This window comes from Pan troglodytes, chromosome 2, assembly GCF_028858775.2.
Source record: "Pan troglodytes isolate AG18354 chromosome 2, NHGRI_mPanTro3-v2.0_pri, whole genome shotgun sequence".
Classification (NCBI taxonomy): Eukaryota; Metazoa; Chordata; class Mammalia; order Primates; family Hominidae; genus Pan; species Pan troglodytes.
The window spans coordinates 162,216,461-162,239,836 of record NC_086015.1 but is presented as its reverse complement, the minus strand read 5'-3'; the positions used below and the strand labels follow the sequence as shown (position 1 = coordinate 162,239,836).

Sequence of the window (23,376 nt, the reverse complement as noted above, 5' to 3'; positions counted from 1 at the left end):
ATAATCTAAACAAGACAAACAGTAATATAATGAGCTTGGACTGACAGACAGTAGTGCTAGCTTCAGATTTCAGACTCCCTGGGAAATCTTCATTAGGATGGTAAGGAAGACGTCTTCAGTTCCTATTTCTAATTCTCTCTTTTTTTGCAGGCACCTCAGTGCCATTATGCCATTATCGCTTTACTACCAATAAAAATTTAAAAAAAAAAAAAGTGAAGTGATATTTAACCCTCTCCTAACCAAAACTGAGTCGCTGTCTTAGAAGATTAAGGGAAAAGGGAGATAGAGTGGGGAGAGAACAGGTGAGGGAGGACTGCAGCAGAGGAGAAGAGAGGAAGGAGAATGAAGTTGGCATTGCACAATAGAACACTATCAAGAACTTAATTTATATTTCTGAGAGCATTCAAATTATACATAACCACACATAAGTGATCGTTTTGCAGGAAGCACTTAGCTTTCTTATCTTTTATTAGTAATAATCTAATGTTGCTAATGCATATGACACTATGAGATTCCTAGATAGAAGTACCAGACCTTGCAGGATAAAAAATGACAAATTTTTTCTTTATAGAAACAGGTATTCTAAGGCTGGGAATCCAGATTATGAAGTCATAGCTGACCTGACAGACAGAGAGAGAGAGAATCAAAAGTCACTAGGGCAGAGAGATAAGGTCATGTCGAAACCACACACTGGCCAGTAAAACATCTTTTTTAAAATGTGATGAAGAATTGTCTCTGAGAAAATGGTAAGGAATCTTCGATCCCCCTCTCCCTAGTGTATTGCATTGGCATAGTCCTAAATCCTACTGTAGCTTTAATTTTAAAGACCATAATGTAATATTTGCTTCAATATTATATGAATATATAATTCATATAATATATTCATCCTGGATTCATACCAGAAACCTAGAACCCATTCACGGTAAGTTGCCAGACCACCTGCCTGGGCAGGAACTTTTCTTGTAGACCCAGAAGATCTAAACCATGCCTTACGAGGACCAGGAGACTATAAAGTGGCCCTTTTGACATGTCTGTGGTGATCCTTTGACATGTATTTTTAAGTGCTGCTTTATCTTACCAAGTAATGAGCACCACAAACACTAGGTGCTCTAAGTCACCTAAAAAAAGGTGAACAGAAATAGATCTACTGAAGCTTAAGCTTCAAGGCCTGTGATATGCACCACCCTGTGAAATCTTGGAGTTCTAGAATGTTCCAAGTGGGAGAGAAGACAAGTTACAGTCAGGGGTGTCTGGGAAGTTTCTCAAATAGATCTCAGAAGAAAGGGACTTGAATCCCCAAGTTTCCATTAATTTGTTGTGACTTTTTTCTTGTATTTGAAAAAAAAAACCACTTTGATATTGAATGTATTCATAACGTCATGTTCTTTTTCTGAAAGAGGGCCCTCAACATTGCATAACATTTGGGGCCCACAAAACTTAGATCTGCCCTTCATGGTCATATTGGGCCCTTTCAATATGTTTTTATCAGCCTGTCATCTGAGAAGCATGTAGCTGGGGTGTTGTTCTGGACTGATTATTACTAGTGCTCCTTTTCATTTTCAAAAGTGTTGGCAAACATGTTGGCCCATGCCTGTAATCCCAGTTCTTTGGGAGGCCAAGGTGGAGAATTGCTTGAAGCCAGGAGTTCAAGACCAGCCTGGACAATATGGCAAGACCTCATCTCTTAAAAAAAAATTAGCCAGGTATGATGGCACACCTGTAGTCCCAGCTACATGGGAGGCTGGGGTGGCAGGATCGCTTGAGCCCAGAAGATCAAGGCTGCAGTGAGCTATGATCATGTCACTTCACTGCAGCCTGGGCAACAGAGAGAGACTGTCTCAAAAAAAGCAGGGCAGGGGCAGGGAAGTGTCTTGGTTTGAATGATAAATTATGTGCTCACTCTAGGTATAGCATAATCTGTAAGATCCCAAACTCTGGAGCAAACTATTGTATTTAAAACCAATAACAGTCACTTACTAGCTATATGGGAATAACTGAAAAATTTATTTAGCTTCTGTCATGGTTAATTTCATGTATCAACTTGACTGGGCCATGGGATGCCCAGATATCAACATTATCTCTGGGTGTGTCTGTGAGGATGTGTCCAGAAGAGATTAGCATTGGAATTACCAGACTGAGTAAAGCAATGACCCTCTCAATGTGGGCAGGCATCCCCCAATCTTTTGAATAGAACAAATATGTGGAGGAAGGTTGAGTTAACTCTGCCTGACTACTTGAATTGGGACATTGATCTCCTGCCCTTGTTGCCCCTTATTCTCAGGCCTTCAGACCTGGATTGAGATCTACACCATCAACTCTGGCTCTTAGGCCCTCAAACTACACCATCACTTTCCTGAGTCTCCGGCTTGCAGACAGCAGGTTGTAGGACTTCTCAGCCTCCATAATCACATGAGCTAAAGCCTTATAATCTCTGTCTCTCTCTCTCTGTCTCTCTCTCTCTCTCTCTCTCTCTACATATATATATATATATATATATATATATATTTCCTGTTGATTATGTTTCTCTGGGGAATCTTGACTAATACAACTTTTTTCTGCCTCAGTTTCCCCATCTGCAAAGTGGGGATAATAGTACATACCTCATAGGATGCCTTATATCAAATGAGTTCATGTATATAAAACACTTAGGGCAGTGCCTGGCACAGAAGAAACACTATATGCTAGGTTTTGTTCTTATTATCATCAATATCACTATTGATAATTCCTAACTTATATTTAATTCATTTCTCTCAATGCGTACTTGGAAAATCATTCCTTTTTGTGAAACTTATTTTTAATCATTGCTAACAGTGGCAAACACGCCTACAGAAAATCATTGTATACAAAGTAACTTTAGGAATTACCTAATCCATGTAATTGCTCCAGGAGTGATTTCATGGGATTAGGTAATTCCTAAAGTCATGGCTCAGAGAGAGTAGACTTGAACTCAAGATAAATAAGAACTTTCCCAAATTGAATACTTTCCACCTACAGTCTACATTGGGCTGGCTTGTGAAATGCTGAGCTCCTAAACACTGAAAGTATACAAGAAGTGACTGGCTGACCAACCACCAGGAGATGTGGTACCTGGATTCTGTAATAAATAGGTGGCTCTACTGATGATTTCAAAGATCATGGCCAATTCAAAGAATCTATGTTTCCACCGCTCCTAGGCAGGACCTTATATATTGGACAATTTCCTTCCTGTTACCACATACTCGGTTCTCCTCACTGCTGCATGTAACATTATGGGTTTAACACATTCTACCCTGAGGGACACTTAGCTTTTCAGTTCACCCCATCCTTGTGGGAGAAAATCTTCACAAGTGGAGATTCAAAATTTGCAATAATGCATAGAAAAATACCAAGATTCTCCAAACTTACAAATAACAGAGAAAAGTAGAAATGGTCAAGTCGTTCAAGAACTTTGTAGCAACTGAAAGTTTTAAATATTTAATGTGCTTTGCAAGGTCTTTTTAGAAGAGATTAATATTATTCAAATGCAGTTTGTTTGTATTAAAGTATTTAAATGCTATGCATTTAGTATAAGATACATATTCTCACTTCTTCCCTGATGCAAAGTCACATTGGGAATTATGTGATCATGTGTAATTTGTTAAATGGAAATCACTTTTTAAATATTCATATACCATATTTGCATTTTCTAAAATCGGAATTTTCAAAAGGGAGAGCGAGAGCATAAGAAGAGCAAGATCTAAAATACTTTCTACTGAAGACACCAAAGAAAAGAAAGTGATATGCATGATAGACAAATTTCTGCAACTATTGACAGGACAACCAGAGAAATTTGCACAGATATGAAAGATTAGGCTCACATTAACAGATGTATCAGAACTTTGAAGCCAAATAGGACCTTGCTAGCTGTCCTTGCCCCCTCATTTCATGAATGAGGAAATAAAGGTTGAAAGAAGCTAAATGGCCTGCAATTTGGAAGACCAAGAGGACACAGATACAGACAGATTATATGATGGATGTCCAAACAATTGACATGCCCTCATCCCTACATCTTTTCACTCCTCACTCAGTCCAGCACTTTCTGATGACTTGTTAAGTAGACTTGGTAGAATCCAAAAGCAGAAAATCAAAAATCAATAAGAACACTAGTTGCCTAATAGATGAATGATAATGCCCAGCGCTGGCTAGGATACCCTGAAATATATTCTTACATTGCTGGCAGCAGTTTGAATTAGTATAAATTTTTGGAAAGCAATTTGGCAATCCTCATCAAAAGTCTTAAGTGTGTTTACACTTCAGACTTTCCAGTAATTCCAAATCTAAGTAAGTGCAAATAAATAATACTAAAACTGAAAATACTAAAACTGAAAAAAAGTCTATGCATATAGAAGTTTATTACAGTATTATATATCATAGCAGCAAGTTGGAAATAGTTTAAATGTACAACAATGAAGGAATGGCTAAAGAAAGTGTGATTTATTCTCATTAGAATATCATATTGGAGTTAAAAATGACAGTTACATCAAGAATCTATGAACTTAAAAAGCTTATTAGTGTAATAAACAATGTTTTTAAGGGTGACCGCACCCACAATCTGGAATAACTACATAGCATCTACCTCATATTAACTTCAGCATAGATAATTAAAACAACCCAAAGCATAGCTGGTGGGAGTGTGATATCAACATCTAGTTTCTGCTCAGTAAGAAATTGATGAGAACCGTTAAGCCAATGGTGGTGAAACTTCACCTGTGAACAACCCATCACTCAGAGAGTTTCTCAAAATTCAGATCCCAATTGGTGGGTCTGGGAAAAGGTTCAAGAGTGGACATTCTTCAACAGACATTCTTGGTCCCCATGGGTCAAGAAAAAGGTCTTTCTCTCCTTCTAGATTTTTCTTCTGCAAGGCTTCACAGATTCTCGTGCTCTTACCCAGCAGACTAATTTGTAATTGAGGGAACACTTGCATTAGGACTTGTACCTCTAACTGTGCTGTACAAATGTCTTGGCTCAAAGTTAAAAAGGCAGAGTTACAGGTAGTTTTTCCTAATTTTATGTCATGTTTTATATTAATAAATTTAAAAATACATTTTCAAAAAATTTTGAAATCAGGTGTCTTATAGAACCATGCCTAGATCTAATTTTTTAAAAGTTTACTTAATAAATAAACTGCAGTGAAACTATATTTTTCAATTAACTCCCTGGAGGAATGCTGGAAGAGAGGAACAAATTAAAGAATGTTATGAGCTGGTATGCTTTTTCTTGAAGACTTAATATTAAGGTATTTGTTTATTAATGGAAAAGATCATATCTTTGCCCTCAGTTTTACATATTTCAAGTATAACATACAGGATAAGTTATTTTCTTCAGTGAAAATTGCGTAAACCTGACATCCTTTTCCAGCAGTATGATGGACTAAAAGTAGATACTGTGAATGACCCTCCCATTAAATATAACTAAATCATAGATTTAAAAGCGTATCTTATAAAGCATTTTCAGGGTCAGGAGGTATTCTCAAGAACCAAGAAAGGGAAACAAAAATGGTGAAATGAGTTTTGCATGGTACCAGTAAGCAAACACAGATGGAGAAGCAAAGTCAGAGAAATGTCTTGGAATAAATGCCCACAGGTATCTGGAATCTTGCCCATGGCAAGATGAAGGATCTGAATCTGATATTCCCATGTTAAGCACAAACACAGACTATACATGGCATCATTTGCAGTTGAGAAAAATGTAAACAAATGTAAAGATGCAATATTAAATCATAATGCATAAAATTAACTGTAGTATACACTGTAGTTCTGTAATAATTTCATAGACACCTCCTGTTGCTATTGTGGTAAGCTCAAGTGTTTTGAGTATCCGCTTAAAATGCCATGTAATGCTACTCATCTCCACATGACCTGTGCTCTCTCCAGTAAATTGTGTATCACAATAAAAAGTGATCTCACAGCGTTAAAAAAAAAAAAAAAAAATCCAAGATTGGCAGTACCTCCTGGTTTTCAGCAGATGCAAACTCAAATTTCTCTCCAGAAAAATAATAAAATTTATGCCCTCAGTTCTTCCACAGAACAAAGTCAGTCATACATGAGCTCACAATCAAAACCCACCAAGCACACAAGAAAATAAACCTTCATGAATAAGAATGAATAGATTTTTTCAGTCTCCAAAAGCTTCCAAAGTTGGAGATATCAGACACTAAATACGAAATACCTGCGTATAAAAATGCTTTAAAAATTAGTATAAAAAATGAGCACAGGACAAAAGACTATCAAAAATGACCAAGGAAATTTGAAAATAGAACTCTAAGTAATAAAAAACATACTTTTGAAATTAAAAGCTCAGTTGAGGAGCTATATAGTATATATGATACAGCTGAAACTAATGACTTATAATTGATCAATTGTCATTACAGAATGCAACTTGGAGATAGCGATCAAAAACATAAAAAGGACATAATGGACAGATTGAGATTACATAGAATATGTTTAGTTGGAATCCCTAAGAAAGACAATGAAGAGGATGTAGAAGTAATTTTTCAAGAAATAACAGTTGAGAGTTTTCCATAATTGATCAGAGACATTGTATAAGTTATCTTTTGCTGCATAAAAAAAAATTCCTGGGAAGGAAGGTCTAAGATGCAAGAAGGAATGTTTAGCAAAACAAGTGGAAACAGAAATCAAAATCCAAACCGATATTGTAGTAACAAAAACATGAAAATAAAGTCCAGCTTTAACAACAAAAATGAAAGAACTCTATAACAGACAATGTTTGCATGTGAACCAGTCAGGAAAAGAGTGACCACACTGTGAGTATTTTTAGATAACTGCATGCACGTGCATGTCTGTGTATGTGTGTGTTTTATTTTTGTCAGAGGCTTGACATACTAATAAACCTCAGACTTTGTTGGATTGTTAAACATGCATGGTAAGATTTCAAGAAAAAACATTAAAATAGTAGAATATACTATATAAGCTCAAACTCATGGAGGGGGAAAATTATAAAAGAAAAACTAAGCAGTTTAAAAAGAGGTAGAAGGAAAAAATAGCATAGACAAAGTAGAAGCTATACACATATAAACTCTAAGATGGTTGAAAGAGTTTCAGGTATTATCAGTAATAAAATATTATAAATAAAATTAACTTGCTGGTTACAAAACAGAAGTTGTCTAATTGCAACAGAAAAATTAATCTATTAATATATCTTGTTAACAAGATACATACCTAAAAGATAAGGCTACAGAAAGATTGAAATAAAAGTATGGAATAAGATATGTCATGTAAGTACTAACCAAGAGAAAGCTGAGGTAGCTGTATTAATTCAGTAAAAAAAGAGAGAGAGACTTTAAGACAAAGCATTTACAGCAAATTATCTTCTAGACAGACAAAGCCTCACCTAAGGAAAAATTGCTGGAATAAAATTAACAAATTTGGTAGGCAGGACACTAGTAATAATGTAGAAAGAAGTTTCAAACACACAGTGAGGGAGAATTCAGAGGAAGCAGAACCCAAGAAGTACTACAACAGCAAAAATACTACATGTAAAGGTAAGAGCACTTACTTTGAAGACAAGATGTCTACAGCGCTAGGAAAAACAGGGCTGGAAATGGAAAAACTTCTTCTTTCAAAACTAGGGTTTGCCCTGAGACTGGGAAATATTAACAGAGAAACCAAGTATTAAGTGTCTCACATTAACAACACAAGAAGGAGTCTTTAATCTCTGAAGGGATGAAAGCTACTTTGGGCAATTTCTACCTCCTCCTCAGAAATCTTCTCCTCATAGCCCAAGAAAACCCATCTCACTTAAACACGATGAGGGGAAAAAGGAATATATTCTATAATTTCGTGCAAAATCATTGCCAAAAAAACAGAAAAATAAACTTCAAAATATCTTAACAGACAATAAGAACAAACCAGAAAAAATGTAATATTTGAAAATGAGCTAAAAGAAATAAAAAAATAGTTTTGGAAAAAAGTCACAAGTCAGAAATGAGATGATAAATAAATGGTAAAACGAGGTGAATAAGATTTAAAATTTGTCAGAACTCAGAAAGAATTGGAAAATAAATAAACGAAAGGAACACAGGAGAAAATAGATCCCCTAAAAATTCAGGGAGCAAAATATGCAATAAAAAGGAAAATGTAAAATAAAACAAACAGAATTAGAAAAAGCAATTTTAAAAGAACCTGTGAAAAAGAAAATATAGGCAAAAACACATTCCAATATGCATATAATTTGAGTTCCAAAAAACTAAATGAAACTAAAAAAATAAAAAAAGAAAGATGAACAGAAAAACATTTAACAATTCAAGAAAACTTGCCTGAAATAAAAAAAAGACTCAAATCTTCATTTAAAAAAAGCCATACAGTATACCTAGAAAAATTATCCCACAATAGTTATCACCAAGATATACACTAGTAAAACTACTGGACTTTAAAGAAAAGGAAAAAAGTCATTTGGGTATTAAACAAAAAGACCAGGTTACATATCAGGGTCATATAATCAAATTGACATTAGACTTTTCAACAGCAACATTTAGTGGTAGAAAACTATGGAACATTTTAAAATATACTCTGGGAAAGGAAAATATGAGGCAAAAATTTTATATATACCTATGATAAATGCTTCAGCCAAACAGTGATAAGTATGCAAAAATTTAGGGATATTAATTCCATTAGCCCTTCTTGAGTATTCTACTAGAAAATGAGCTTCAGACAAATAAGAAATTATTGCAAAAGCTTTGGTATAAATAATGGACTAAGCATAGAATATATTTAACAACATAACTAAAATTAAAGATGAGGATAGTATGAAAATGTTACATACTCTGATAATGTAAAAATGATACAGCTAACAAAGCTAGCAGGAAAGAGAAAGAGTCAATAGAAAGCAGAATAAGATTACTGACCATTTTGTAAGTATTGGAGCTGGCAAATCAATATACTAAGAACTTACACATAATTAAGTGTTAACACCAAGACAACTCCATAGTGAGTAAACCTGATAGTGGAGAAAAGGCAGGTGGAGGAAGAAAAGGCAGGTGGAGGAAGAAACTGTAAGCAGAGAATTGCAGTATTGCTCATGTTCAGTAACAATACTCAGTATATAAATGAAGATGGTACTATAAACATATTTCTATAAAAGTCACCACTATTACTTACAAAAATACAAAAGTTCGCAACAATATACTTAAATAAATATGAGGAGGAGACGGAAAGAAAGGGAGAAAGAGAGAGCAAAAAAGACAGCAGACCACATACTACAAGATCTTGTGTAATTGAAGTTTTTTTAAAAGCATATACAGCCACTATGCTGTATGCTACTTTTTCATTTATATAGTGTGTTCTTTTTCACATAAAAGACATATAAATTTGTGCACATATTTATTTGTATTTTTAAACAAACATTGGAAGAATAAACCAAAAAACAATTTTTAACTGTTACTTATAAAAATGGAGAAGGAACACAGTTGAGGGAACAAAGATGGAAACAAGACCAGAATAAATACTTGAATACATAGTTCCCACTTTGGAATCACGTAAATTATATGATTTTGTATAAAAGTGAAATACAAAATTTAAAAGTCTCCGAGATTGAAACATAGAGTGAAAAGACGAACCTAGCTGTATAATAAGATGGTAGCATAACCAAACAGAGAACACAATTCTTTCTAGTGACTTTAATACATAGTCATTGGAAGGTAGCTCCATTATAAAATATATTCTTATAGAGACAGATACAAACAAATTTTAAACTTTATTCAGTAGGCATCATGTTAGTAGTAATATTGACATTAATTGACATTAATATTTAGAAACTATTTTATTTATATTTTAGATTAAATTTTTGTCAGTGGTTTTAGGAACCAATGTTTCATGTCCAAGAGAAGACAAATACACATACACCAAAATAAGAAAAAAAGTTCAAGGTTAAATTTGAATTGTAAACAGTATGAATTCATTTTTTTTTCTTTTTTAAAATACCTCTTTACTAGTTCTGCCCACCAAAAAGAACTAGAAGCCAAGATAATTCCCAATGTCTAGATTACCATCATCAAGTACTATTCCCATCAACAGGAATGATAACTTCTTAGAGGAAAGTCTTATTAAAGGTCTGGGGTAGGAAATGTATAAGCTACCCAAGACTAATAATGTCATGTCCATGGTAACCCCAAAGAACATGAGTCATCATGAAGAGACTCCCACTGGACACTAGAAAAAATGATGATAGCAACAGATTGAAACATGTTAAACATATAGAAGTTCATGTGCTCATTTAAAAGAGAATTAAAAATGAAGAAAAAATTAGAAACAGCATCCTACTGGTCATTTTAGGAGAGAACAAGGGCACCAAATCTATACTCAGAAAATTACCAAGAAGAAAGAATTAAGTTTTTTTCTCCATTTCCTATACAAACCATATTTTAGTTCCACAGAAGGAAGTGTAGAAAAAATGATTTTAAAAATTCCCCCTTTTGACATTTCAAATGAAATAATTGATTCAAACCAAAATCATCAATGGATGAAAGCATTAGGTAAAACAGTAAGGAGAGGAATCTGGCTGTTACCACCTCAAACCACCAATCAACCTTAGTAACAACTAGGAAGTAAACTTGCTTTTCAAGAAAATGACCTAAACTTAGTAAAGCCTTTAGAATAAATTCTTCTTACCATACCAAATGTATGGAGAATGAAAGAACAAGTTAAATGACACCATAGGGGACAAATAGATGAATAGATGAATATAGCACAGGCGTACTATAGAATGGGCCACATTCGGAGGATGTGGGGAAAAATAAGAAACAGTTCTATATATTTGCAAACTATGCATCTGACAAAGGTCTAATATCCAGTATCTATAAGGAACTTAAACAAATTTGTAAGAAACAAACAACCCCATTAAAAATTGGGCAAAGGGCATGACAGACACTTTTCAAAAGACATACATGCAGCCAACAAAAGGGAATTAAACAGTGAGAACACATTGACACGGGGAGGGGAGCATCACACACTGTGGCCTGTTCGGGGGTCGGGGGCTAGGGGAGGGTTAGCATTAGGAGAAATACCTAATGTAGATGATGGGTTGATGGGTGCAGCAAACCATCAGCAGACCAAAGGACAGACACTTTTCAAAAGACATACATGCAGCCAACAAGCACATGAAAAATTGCCCATCATCACTAATCATTAGAGAAATGCTAATCAAAACAACAATGAGATACTATCTCACACCAATCAGAATGGCTACTTTTTAAATGTCAAAAATAACAGATACTGGCAAGGTTGCAGAGAAAAGGGAACACTTATCCACTGTTGGTGGCAGTGTAAATTAGTTCAACCATTGTGGAAAGCAGTGTGGTGATTCCTCAAAAAGCTAAAAACAGAATTACCATTTGACCCAGCAATCCCGTTACTAGGTATATACCCAAAGGAATATAAGTCATTCTACCATAAAGACACATGCATGCCTATGTTCAGTGTAGCACTATTCACAATAGCAAAAACATGGAATCAACCTAAATGACCATCAATGGTAGACTGGATAAAGAAAATATGGTATATACCCAAAGGATTATAAATCATTCTACTATAAAGACACATGGTTTATTGCGACACTGTTCACAATAGCAAAGACTTGGAACCAACCCAAATGCCCATCAATGATAGACTGGATAAAGAAAATGTGGCACATATACAACATGGAATACTATGCAGCCATAAAAAAGGATGAGTTCATGTCCTTTGCAGGGCATCCTTTGCAGGGATGAAGCTGGAAAACATCATTCTCAGCAAACTAGCACAGGAACAGAAAACCAAACACCACATGTTCTCACTCATAAGTGGGAGTTGAACAGTGAGAACACATGGACACAGAGAGGGGAACATCACACACTGGGGCCTGTTGGGGGTGAAGGGCTAAGGGAGGGATAGCATTAGGAGAAATACCTAATGTAGATGATGGGTTGATGGGTGCAGCAAACCACCATGGCATGTGTATAGCTATGTAACAAACCTGCACATTCTACACATGTACCCCAGAACGTAAAGTATAATAATACAGAAGTTTAATAATAAAAAATAAAGAAAATGTGGTATATATACACCACAGAATACTATGTAGCCATAAAAAAGAATAAGATCATGTCCATGGATGGAGCTGTAGGCCATCATCCTTAGCAACTAACACAGGAACAGAGAAAAAACTCTACATGTTATCACCTAGAAGTGGGAGCTAAATGATGAGAACACATGGCAACAGACACTGGGGCCTACTTGAAGATGGAGGGTGGGAGGAGGGAGAGGATCAGAAAAAAATAACCATTGGGTACTAGGCTTAATACCTGGGTGACAAAAGAATCTGTACAACAAACTCCTGCGATATAAGTTTACCTATATAACAAACCTTCACATGTACCCCTAAACCTAAAATAAAAGCTTTTCTAAAAAAGAAGCTTAACAAGGGCTGGGCACAGTGGCTCATGCCTGTAATCCCAGCACTTTGGGAGGCTGAGGCGGGTGGATCATGAGGTCAGGAGATCCAGATCATCCTGGCTAACACAGTGAAATCCTGTCTCTACTAAAAATACAAAAAATTAGCTGGGCGTGGTGGTGGGTGCCTATAGTCCCAGCTACTCGGGAGGCCAAGGCAGGAGAATGGCATGAACCTGGGAGGCAGAGCTTGCAGTGAGTCAAGATAGCACCACTGCACTCCAGCCTGAGCAACAGAGGGAGACTCCGTCTCTAAAAAAAAAAGAAAAAAAGAAAAGAAAAGAAAATAGCTTGAAAACTATATTAACTATAAGGAATATGTAGGCCCTGTTTGAATCCTGATTAGAATTAACCAACTGATTGTGCATTTTTTTTCTAAACAAGGTCTTACTTTGTCACCCAGTGCAATGACTCAATCATAACTCACTGCAATCTCAAACTCCTGGGCTCAAGTGATCCACCCACCTCAGCCTCCCCATTAGCATGACAGATCAGTATAATAGATTTCCATATAGAAAGAAAAAAATGTGAGCCAAATTTCATATACTTCATATCACAGAGGAAAAAATCAATTCTGAATGGTTTTAAGACTTAAATGTGAAAGGCAACATAACATTTTTAGAATAAATATAGATATCTTTATGATATCAGTATACAGAATAATTTCTTACAAAATCTTTTACAAAAAGATACAAAATAGCTCTAACCATAAAAGATAAATTCAGCTGCGGTAAGATTAAGAACTTTAATTCACCGAAAGATGTCATAAAGAAAGTGAAAAGATAAGCCACAAATGGGAGAAGACATTACAGCACCCATAAATGGCAAATAATTAGCATTTTTAAAGCACAACAAATTAAAGGCAAAAAATCCAATATTTACAAAAACACACACAAAAGAAATAAACAGGAGTTTCCAAGAAGTAAATATAAATGGTCCATAGATTTTTTTAAGTATGCCCTAATGTAAGTAAATGAGAGAATAAAAATTAAGAGCCACGAGTTATCAGTTTATACTTAATTTTTTTAACGAAGAAGTCTATCAGTTTTAGTGTTTGCTAGAAAGAAGAGCCACAAGACTCTTACACTCTTACAACATGAACAAATCTTAGAAGCATAATATTGAGTAGAAAAGACACTTTGGAAAGGTTACATTCAATTTGATGCTATTTTGTATAATGCTCAGAAAAGCAATGCTGAACAATATAATGCTTAGGAATACACATGTTTTTCACATTTAAAAAGAAAAATCAAGGAAATGAAAAACGACATTCAAGGAAGTGTCTACCATATTCTGGGTGGCAGAGAATGAGATGAATAAGTGCACACAGGAAATTTCGATATCACTGGTAAAGTTCTCACTCTTAGGGAGTGGATTCATAAATGTTCACCCTAGTACTGTGCTTTATAGTGTACTTTTTGATGCATATCTTACAAACTTTCCTTTACAAGTTTTTGAAGCACCAAGATATCAATACCTCACACCCGCTATCTATAAATAAACACTACTAAATCTAGCCAAATATATAAAATTAAATAAGCCTCATGAATGATCAGCCTTCACAAACGAATCACTAACGTATATTTGAGGGCTTCTTTTGCCAATGTGAATACTACAAGGATCTAAAAGAAAGTCTGCACTGATAATAACAATACATCAGTAAGCACTCACTGCCTGGGAAAAAATGTGTGTGTGTATTTGGCAGGTAAATCAAAGTTGAAGGAATAGAGTTCTTAGAGAAATTAAAGAAGTTCTTTAATCTCTTGTGGAATAAGAAGAGTTCTTTTTTTAGAATTAAAATTGGCCTGATACTTGGAAAGCCAAGCCAATTGCTAAAGTATTTGGTTTTAAACCATGCCTCAAATATGGAAGGAAGCCTGAAGCAATGAAAGTTCTTGCTTTTGGGTTAAGACAAGTACCAATGCTCTCCAAATATGTCTTAGTAATTAGTGGCTGGCATGACTCCCTTCAAGTCTGTTGCTTACCATCTGTGACGTCTTTTGTTAATCTCTAACTCCTTATTAAGAAAGATGACTATTCAACTAAATGATATTTTGAGCTATTGATTACTGAATCAAGCCCCAGTACTATAAAAAGGGGCCATAGTTCTTAGTCTGTGGCTTCTGTGAAGAAAGGGGTTAGAGAGATATATGAAAGAGAAGATGGTCCACTTGGCAGTGAAAAAATACAACTGGGTCTTGTCTTTCATATTTGACTTCTGGAAAAAATGCATTTGTAGATGATACATAGACCCCCTCAAAACTGCCTTTATATGCACATTTTCATACCTCACTTGAGTAATAAACATGTAAATCTATCACACAATGGCACTGCCTGCTCACAGCCCATTTCGTTTTGGCAGTCACCATCTTTATATAGCAATTTGTGCAATTATGTGAATACTTTTACTGCATTTTGTCTTGATTGGTTTATAAGATGAATGGAAAATGTAAAAATGAAAGTGCAAATACTAGTTTGAATAGGTAATTAGATTAGAAGCACAATTCTCATAAAGTTAATGTAATTGGTACAAAGTTGGAAACCACTAGGTGTGCTGGAAACAGTGAATCTTTGGGCTCAGCTGGAAGCTCACTGGACTGAAGCCAGCTGCCTGTGCCTTCAACTGTGAAGGCAAATAAGAAAATTAAAGAACATGCATGAAAATGCTGGCACTGAATAATGAAAGATAGTGTCAACAAGGCAAAGTGAAATTAGAGATTTTATGTATTTTATCTCTATTATAAAACAGTGGCAGTAGTAACGGTTGTAATAGTACCTACCATTACCTGCCAGGTTCTAGGTTGTCTTTTATTTTTCTCCATGGCTGAGTTCTCTCTCTTTTCTTTTCTTCTGCTTGACCTCTCAATGCTGGAGGCCAGACATAAGCCCTTTTTTCTTCTTCCTCTACACCTTCTCCCTGCATGATCACATCCATTCCTAAGGCTTTAAATGCCATATACATACCAATGATTCTCAAATGTCTGTCTTTGGTCCTGATATCTTCACTGAGAATCAAATCCTGTATCCAACTGCCTACTTGATATTTTCACACAGCTATTTAATGTCTAATAGACATCTCACACTTATGACTAAAACAGAACTCTTGATTTCTGTATACTGTACCCATAGTATATGTGGGGTCCCCCTAAAAAGTCTGTCTTCTTCATCTTAATAACTAGTACCCAACCAGTTGTTGCTCAACCAAAATATTGGAGTTACCACTGATTCATCCCTTTCCATCTTTTCTTACATTAAATCCATGAGCAATCCTTTAGATTCTCACATCTAAAACAATATTTAAACTTATCTTCTTACCTTGGTCTCCACTACAACCACCCTGATACAAGACACCATCCTCTCTAGAATTAGATTATTACCATGGGCTTTTAACTGGTCTCCCTGCTTTCACTCTTATTCTTCTCTGATACAAAATAAGACTATGACTAATACCCCAATTGTCATATGAAACTTCTGTGAGTTTTCAGGGACAAGACAAAATAATAAATAGTAAGGACTTGACCATAAAAAGTAAGACCTGAGGTGCTCATGTTCACACAATCGCAGCAAGAAGTGTATTGGGGTGCCAGACTATCTCCTTCCCTTTCCTTTCACAGATTTCTGGGTTGTTTGACACCTTTTTCAGGTATATTCTTTTTCCCTCCAGGTTATCCTCAGTTTTAATTTTAATAATACTTCACCAAAACAGAAATGTGAGAGGAGATGGGTAGAAAGGGGATATTAGTAAGCAGGAATGTGTTCTGAATTTTTCTGAACCCTTCCCCCAGCCAAGGACAGCCAGAACCACAGATAAACTGTCCTCAAAATGACCAGTGAAGCAAGCCAGAAAGGTGTGACATTTTCTTCAGGCTCCATAAGGCAGAACTTGGGTCAAAATAGTATTAAGGCATCCTCTCTAAACAGGATACATCCATTTAGCCGAAGAGCAAAAGAAAATCATCTCATTGAATCTGTAAATTACCTTGGGCAGTCAATGACTTTCTTCACAGAATTGGAAAAAACTACTTTAAAGTTCATATGGAACCAAAAGAGAGCCCGCATCGCCAAGTCAATCCTAAGCCAAAAGAACAAAGCTGGAGGCATCACACTACCTGACTTCAAACTATACTACATGGCTACAGTAACCAAAACAGCATGGTACTGGTACCAAAACAGAAATATAGATCAATGGAACAGAACAGAGCCCTCAGAAATAATGCCGCTTACCTACAACTATCTGATCTTTGACAAACCTGAGAAAAACAAGCAATGGGGAAAGGATTCCCTATTTAATAAATGGTGCTGGGAAAACTGGCTAGCCATATGTAGAAAGCTGAAACTGGATCCCTTCCTTACACCTTATACAAAAATCAATTCAAGATGGATTAAAGATTTAAACGTTAGACCTAAAACCATAAAAACCCTAGAAGAAAGCCTAGGCATTACCATTCAGGACATAGGCGTGGGCAAGGACTTCACGTCCAAAACACCAAAAGCAATGGCAACAAAAGCCAAAATTGACAAATGGGATCTAATTAAACTAAAGAGCTTCTGCACAGCAAAAGAAACTACCATCAGAGTGAATAGGCAACCTACAACATGGGAGAAAATTTTCGCAACCTACTCATCTGACAAAGGGCTAATATCCAGAATCTACAGTGAACTCAAATTTACAAGAAAAAAACAAACAACCCCACCAAAAAGTGGGCGAAGGACATGAACAGGCACTTCTCAAAAGAAGACATTTATGCAGCCAAAAAACACATGAAAAAATGCTCATCATCACTGGCCATCAGAGAAATGCAAATCAAAACCACTATGAGATATCATCTCACACCAGTTAGAATGGCAATCATTCAAAAGTCAGGAAACAACAGGTGCTGGAGAGGATGTGGAGAAATAGGAACACTTTTACACTGTTGGTGGGACTGTAAACTAGTTCAACCATTGTGGAAGTCAGTGTGGCGATTCCTCAGGGATCTAGAACTAGAAATACCATTTGACCCAGCCATCCCATTACTGGGTATATACCCAAATGACTATAAATCATGCTGCTATAAAGACACATGCACACGTATGTTTATTGCGGCATTATTCACAATAGCAAAGACTTGGAACCAACCCAAATGTCCAACAATGATAGACTGGATTAAGAAAATGTGGCACATATACACCATGGAATACTATGCAGCCATAAAAAATGATGAGTTCATATCCTTTGTAGGGACATGGATGAAATTGGAAACCATCATTCTCAGTAAACTATCGCAAGAACAAAAAACCAAACACCGCATATTCTCACTCATAGGTGGGAATTGAACAATGAGATCACATGGACACAGGAAGGGGAATATCATACTCTGGGGACTGTGGTGGGGAGGGGGGAGGGATAGCATTGGGAGATATACCTAATGTTAGATGATGAGTTAGTGGGTGCAGCGCACCAGCATGGCACATGTATACATATGTAACTAACCTGCACAATGTGCACATGTACCCTAAAACTTAAAGTATAATTAAAAAAAAAAAAAAAAAAGAAAATCATCTCAAATGATATCACACTGCTGGTAGAAACATCCCAACCATCTCCCCACCCTAGTTGTGTTAACAAATGTTGTGAATAAAAAAGATCACAAATCACCAGCCACATTCCTCCTGGTTAGTTAGTAATGGTGAGCCATTACAAACCCTGAGTAGCAGAGCATAGGGTTCTTAGGCATTGAAGAGCTCACACAGCCCTCCAAAGCCATTGTAAAATCAGAATGGAAGGCACTTGGTGTCTAAGGAGAGACTGGGATCCAAGATCATGAGGAAGGTGGTCTGTGGCAGTATCATCAGAGACAGAAAGAAAGGAGGCTTGACTGGAGGAACGGTCACTCACAGTTAGCTACTGTCCAGCTCCCTTATCAATTTCTGTCCTCCTTCTGAAGTAGTTTACTTCCAGCCCTCCCTTGACAAGCACCTAACTTTCCCTCACCTCTTCTCAATCAGTGTCTGCTGCCTGGCTGCACTATGAGGGAGAATCGGAAAATGCTGTTTTACACTGATAACCTGATGCTACTGCCATCCAGAGACAACCCATTCAATTGAACGAAGATTTTAGTGATTTTAGGCATCAAGGAATAAATGGAAGGTAAATTCCTCTGCTAAAGCAGCATCCTTAAACTTCTATGAACATAATCCCCTTCCTTTTTTTCCTTCCATCTGGAGATGACTGGATAGGGAAAGGAGAGATGGAACTAGAAGCTATAATATGGACAACTCAAATAAGAAATGAAGCTATGAAATCTTCCAGACAAGCATGTGCTCTGAATGCCTGGAGTTCTGCCTGTGGGTGGAGTAGAGACAGCCCCACTGCACCGCAACCTCAGGGGAACAGGCCCTTTTCTTTATCTGCTCATCTGTTGATGGACACTTACGTTGCTTCCAAATCTTGGATATTGTGAATAGTGCTGCAATAAACTGATTCCTTCTTTTGAGTGTATACCTAACAGTGGGATTGCTGGGTCATATGGCAGTTCTATTTTTAGTTTTTTGGGGAAACTTCATACTGTTCTCCATAGTGGCTGTACTAATTTACATTCCTACTGTATTTGTCCATTCTCACATTGCTATAAAGAAATACTTAAGACTGGGTAATTTATAAAGAAAAGAGTTTTAATTGGCTTATGGTTCTGTCAGCTGTATAGGAGACATGATGCTGGCATCTTCTTGGCTCTGGGGAGGCCTCTAGAAACTTACAGTCATGATGGAAGGCAAAGGGGCAGTGAGGTGTCTCACATGGTGGGATTGGGAGCAAGAAACTATGAGGGGGAGGTGCTGCACATGTTTAAACAACCAGATCTCATAAGAATTCACTCATTATCAGGAGAACTGCATTAAGAGGATAGTGCTAAACCATTCATTAGAAATCCACCCCCATAATCTAATCACCTCCCACCAGGCCTCATCTCCGACACTGGGGACTACAACTACACATGAGATTTGGTGGGGACACAGATCCAAATCATATTACCCACAAACAGCGTACAAGGTTCCCTTTTCTCCACATCTTTGTTAGCATTTGTATTGCGTGTCTTTTGGATAAAAGCCATTTTAACTAGGGTGAGGTGATATTTCATTGTAGTTTTAATTTGCTTTTCTCTGATGATTAATGATGTTGAGCACATTTTCATATACCTGTTTGCCATTTGTATGTCTTCCTTTTAAGAAATGTCTATTTATATCTTGTGCCCATTTTAAATTGGATTATTTAAATTTTTTCCTATAGAGTGGAGTTCCTTATATATTCTGGTTATTAATTCCTTGTCAGAGAGATACTTTGCAAATATTTTCTCCCATTCTGTGGGTGTCTCTTCACCTTGTTGATTGTATCTTTTTGCTGTGCAGAAGCTTTTTAATTTGATGTGATCCCATTTGTCCATTTTTGCTTTGGTTGCTTGTGTCTTTGGGGTATTTACTCAAGGAATATTTGCTCATACCAATGTCCTAGGGAGTTTCCCCCAATGTTTTCTTTTAGTAGTTTCATAGTTTGAGGTCTTAAAGTCTTCCATGTACTTATTATTGGAATTATGCTCTCCCCTGTCACTGGCCCAGGGCAGGAGGAGACCTGCTACTGCAGCACCTTCTCCTGGATGGTGAGACTTGCAGTCAGGGCCAGCTTGGTGACCTGAAACCAGTCTCCCTATGTTATTGCTGGGTGCCTCAGCCTGTTACCCTAAGGTTGCGGTGCAGTGGGGCTGACTCTACTCCACCCATAGGCAGAACTCCAGGCATTCAGAGTACATGCTTGCCTGGACTAGCAGCCTGAGTTGCCCCATGCTTCCTGGGTATAGATCATGATACAATAGGGCCTTCTCTGCCACATCCCCAGGCATATGTCTAGGCATTCAGAGTACACACTCACCTGGACCAGCAGGCTGAGCCACCCTATCCTTCCTGTGCATAGATTGTTGTGCAGTAGGGCCTCCTCAGATACCACCCAGGCAGATCTCTAGGCAGCCAGAACACCCATTCACCCAGATCAGCAGCCTAAGCTGCCCTACCCTTCTTGTGCAGAGATTGTGGTGAAGCAGGGTCCTCTCCAGACCATGCCCATATGTATCTCCAAGCAGTTGGGGAACCTGTATGCATGGATTACCAGCCTGAGCCTCCCTACCTTTCCTGTGCAGAGATTATGGTGAAGCGGGGTCCTCTATACTACAGGCATCTGGAGCACACACTCTCTCCTGAATTGGGAATTTAGACCACCATCCTGCCCCTGCAGAGAACTAGGGGCTGAGGAGGTTTCCCAGCACCATGCCTAGGCATACCTTTGGGTGCTTGGTGGCTGTCCATTGGATTCTCCCTCAGGTCTGGTGCTGGTGCCTGCCATCAGGGAACCTGTAAGTGGACCTGCAAGGTTTGGACCTTCCCATTTTTTACACCCACTGCCACCCACCACCCCCCACCCCCCACCCCCCAGGGATGAACAGAGAGCTCAGACCACTGTGGACTTCAGAGAGTAGTCCATTGCCTGAGGCAAGAGAAAGCTTTTCCCCATAAGCAAGGATCAAGTATATGCCCAGCCACATTAGCCACAGCTGGCTATTACTCATAAGCATCACCTATTGGCTTGTAGGTTAAACTGCATCACTCAATATAAAACCTGCCAAAAGACGTGCATAGGGCCATAGAAACAAAGCCAAAAGACCCTACCCAGCATTCTCTACAGTCACACCCCCTAAGGACTGGGGATATGGAGGGAAATGGAAATTTAAAAACCAATAATATTATAAGGAAAAAAAAGAAAAAGAAAAAAATCCTGTCTGCATGAAAGTAATTACAAAAATTAGAAGTACTGGCATCTTCAGATAAGAAGAAACAGAAAAATCTGAATGTAGTGACACTACCAAAGGATCATACCAGCTCTCCAGCAATGGTCTATAACCAAAATGGAAACTCAGAAATGACAGAGAGAATTCAAAGCATGGATTGCAAGGAAGTTCAGTGAGATCCAAGATAAGGTGGAAAATCAACACAGAGAAACTTCTAAATTAATCCAGGAAATGAAGGAACAAATAAACATCTTAAAAAGAAATCAGTCAATCATCTGGAATTGAAGAGCTCACTTATGGAATTTCAAAATACAACTGAAAGCTTTATCAATAGACTAGACCAAGCAGAAGAAAGAACTTTGGAGCTTGAAGACTGGTCTTTTGAAACAGATAAAAATAAAGAAAAAAGAATCTTTAACAATCAACAAAGTCTTTAAGAAATATGGGATTACATAAAGTGACCAAATCTGTGAGTGATTGGTATTCCTGAGAGAGAAGGAGAAAAAATAAACAACCTGGAAAACATATTTAAGGAAATAATTCAAGAAAATTTTCCTAATCTTGCTAGAGACATAGACATCCAGATATAAGAAATCCAGAGGACACCTGTGAGATAGTATACAAAATGAACATCACCAAGGCATATAGACACCAGACTATCCAAGCTCAACACTAAACAGAAATCTTAAAGGCAGCTAAAGGAAAAGGTCAGATCATTTACAAAGGGAACCCCATCAGTCTAACAGTGGACTTCTCAGCAGAAATCTTGTAAGCCAGGAGAAAATGGAGGCCTATTTTTAGAATTCTTAGAGAAAATAAATTCCAACCATGAATTTCCTATTTCATCAAACTAAGCTTCATAAAGCAAAGGAGAAATATCATTTCCAGATATTTAAGAGCTTGAGAATTCGTTACCATAAAACCAGCCCTCCAAGAGATCTATAAGAGAGTTATAAACATGGAAACAAAAGAACAATATCTGCTACCACAAAAACACTCTTAGGTACATATCCCACAGACCCTATAAAGCAACCATACAATAAAAACTACAAAGCAAAGAGCTAACAACTTCATGATACAATCAAAACCTCAGCAAGTTAATACTAGCCATGCATGTAAATGGTCTAAATGTCCCGCTTAAAAGGCAAAGACTTGCTAGTTGGATTAAAAAAAATAAAAGATTCATCCATCTGCTGTCTTTAAGAGATGAGTCTCACACATAACACCCACAGGCTCCAAGTAAAGGCTGAAGAAAAATCTATCATTCAAATGGAAAACAAAAAAGAACAGAGGTTAGTATTCTTACATCAGATGAAACAGACTTTAAATGAGCAACAGTAAAAAAGAACAAAGAAGGGCATTACATAATGATAAAGTGTTTAATTCAACAAGAAGACTTAACTATTCTAAATATATACGCACCTAATATTGGAGCACCCAGGTTCATAAAACAGTGACTTCTAGATCTATAAAAAGATTCAGCCAGCCACACGATACCCCACTGACAGCATTAGACCACCTTCCTCATGATCTTGGATCCCAGTCTCTCCTTAGACACCAAGTGCCTTCCATTCTGATTTTACAATGGCTTTGGAGGGCTGTGTGAGCTCTTCAATGCCTAAGAACCCTATGCTCTGCTACTCAGGGTTTGTAATGGCTCACCATTACTAACTAACCAGGAGGAATGTGGCTGGTGATTTGTGATCTTTTTTATTCGCAACATTTGTTAACACAACTAGGGTGGGGAGATGGTTGGGATGTTTCTACCAGCAGTGTGATATCATTTGAGATGATTTTCTTTTTTTATTATTATACTTTAAGTTTTAGGGTACATGTGCACATTGTGCAGGTTAGTTACATATGTATACATGTGCCATGCTGGTGCGCTGCACCCACTAACTCGTCATCTAACATTAGGTATATCTCCCAATGCTATCCCTCCCCCCTCCCCACCACAGTCCCCAGAGTATGATATTCCCCTTCCTGTGTCCATGTGATCTCATTGTTCAATTCCCACCTATGAGTGAGAATATGCGGTGTTTGGTTTTTTGTTCTTGCGATAGTTTACTGAGAATGATGGTTTCCAGTCTATCATTGTT

The 23,376-nt window shown here is 37.2% G+C and overlaps 1 long non-coding RNA gene across 2 annotated transcripts in view; it reads left to right on the top strand.

Annotated features, from left to right (window-relative positions):
- Positions 1 to 652: 652 nt before the first annotated feature.
- LOC129143648 (uncharacterized) overlaps positions 653 to 23,376 on the top strand; it is a 29,609-nt gene continuing 6,885 nt past the window's right edge. Inside the window, exons 1-4 of one of the 2 annotated variants that reach the window (XR_008547306.2) lie at positions 653 to 746; positions 1,567 to 1,703; positions 2,282 to 2,379; positions 18,453 to 18,594. This is a non-coding gene — a long non-coding RNA (uncharacterized LOC129143648). Of the gene's footprint in view, positions 747 to 1,566; positions 1,704 to 2,281; positions 2,380 to 18,452; positions 18,595 to 23,376 lie in introns of those variants that run through there. The other variant, XR_008547307.1, reaches the window with a different exon arrangement.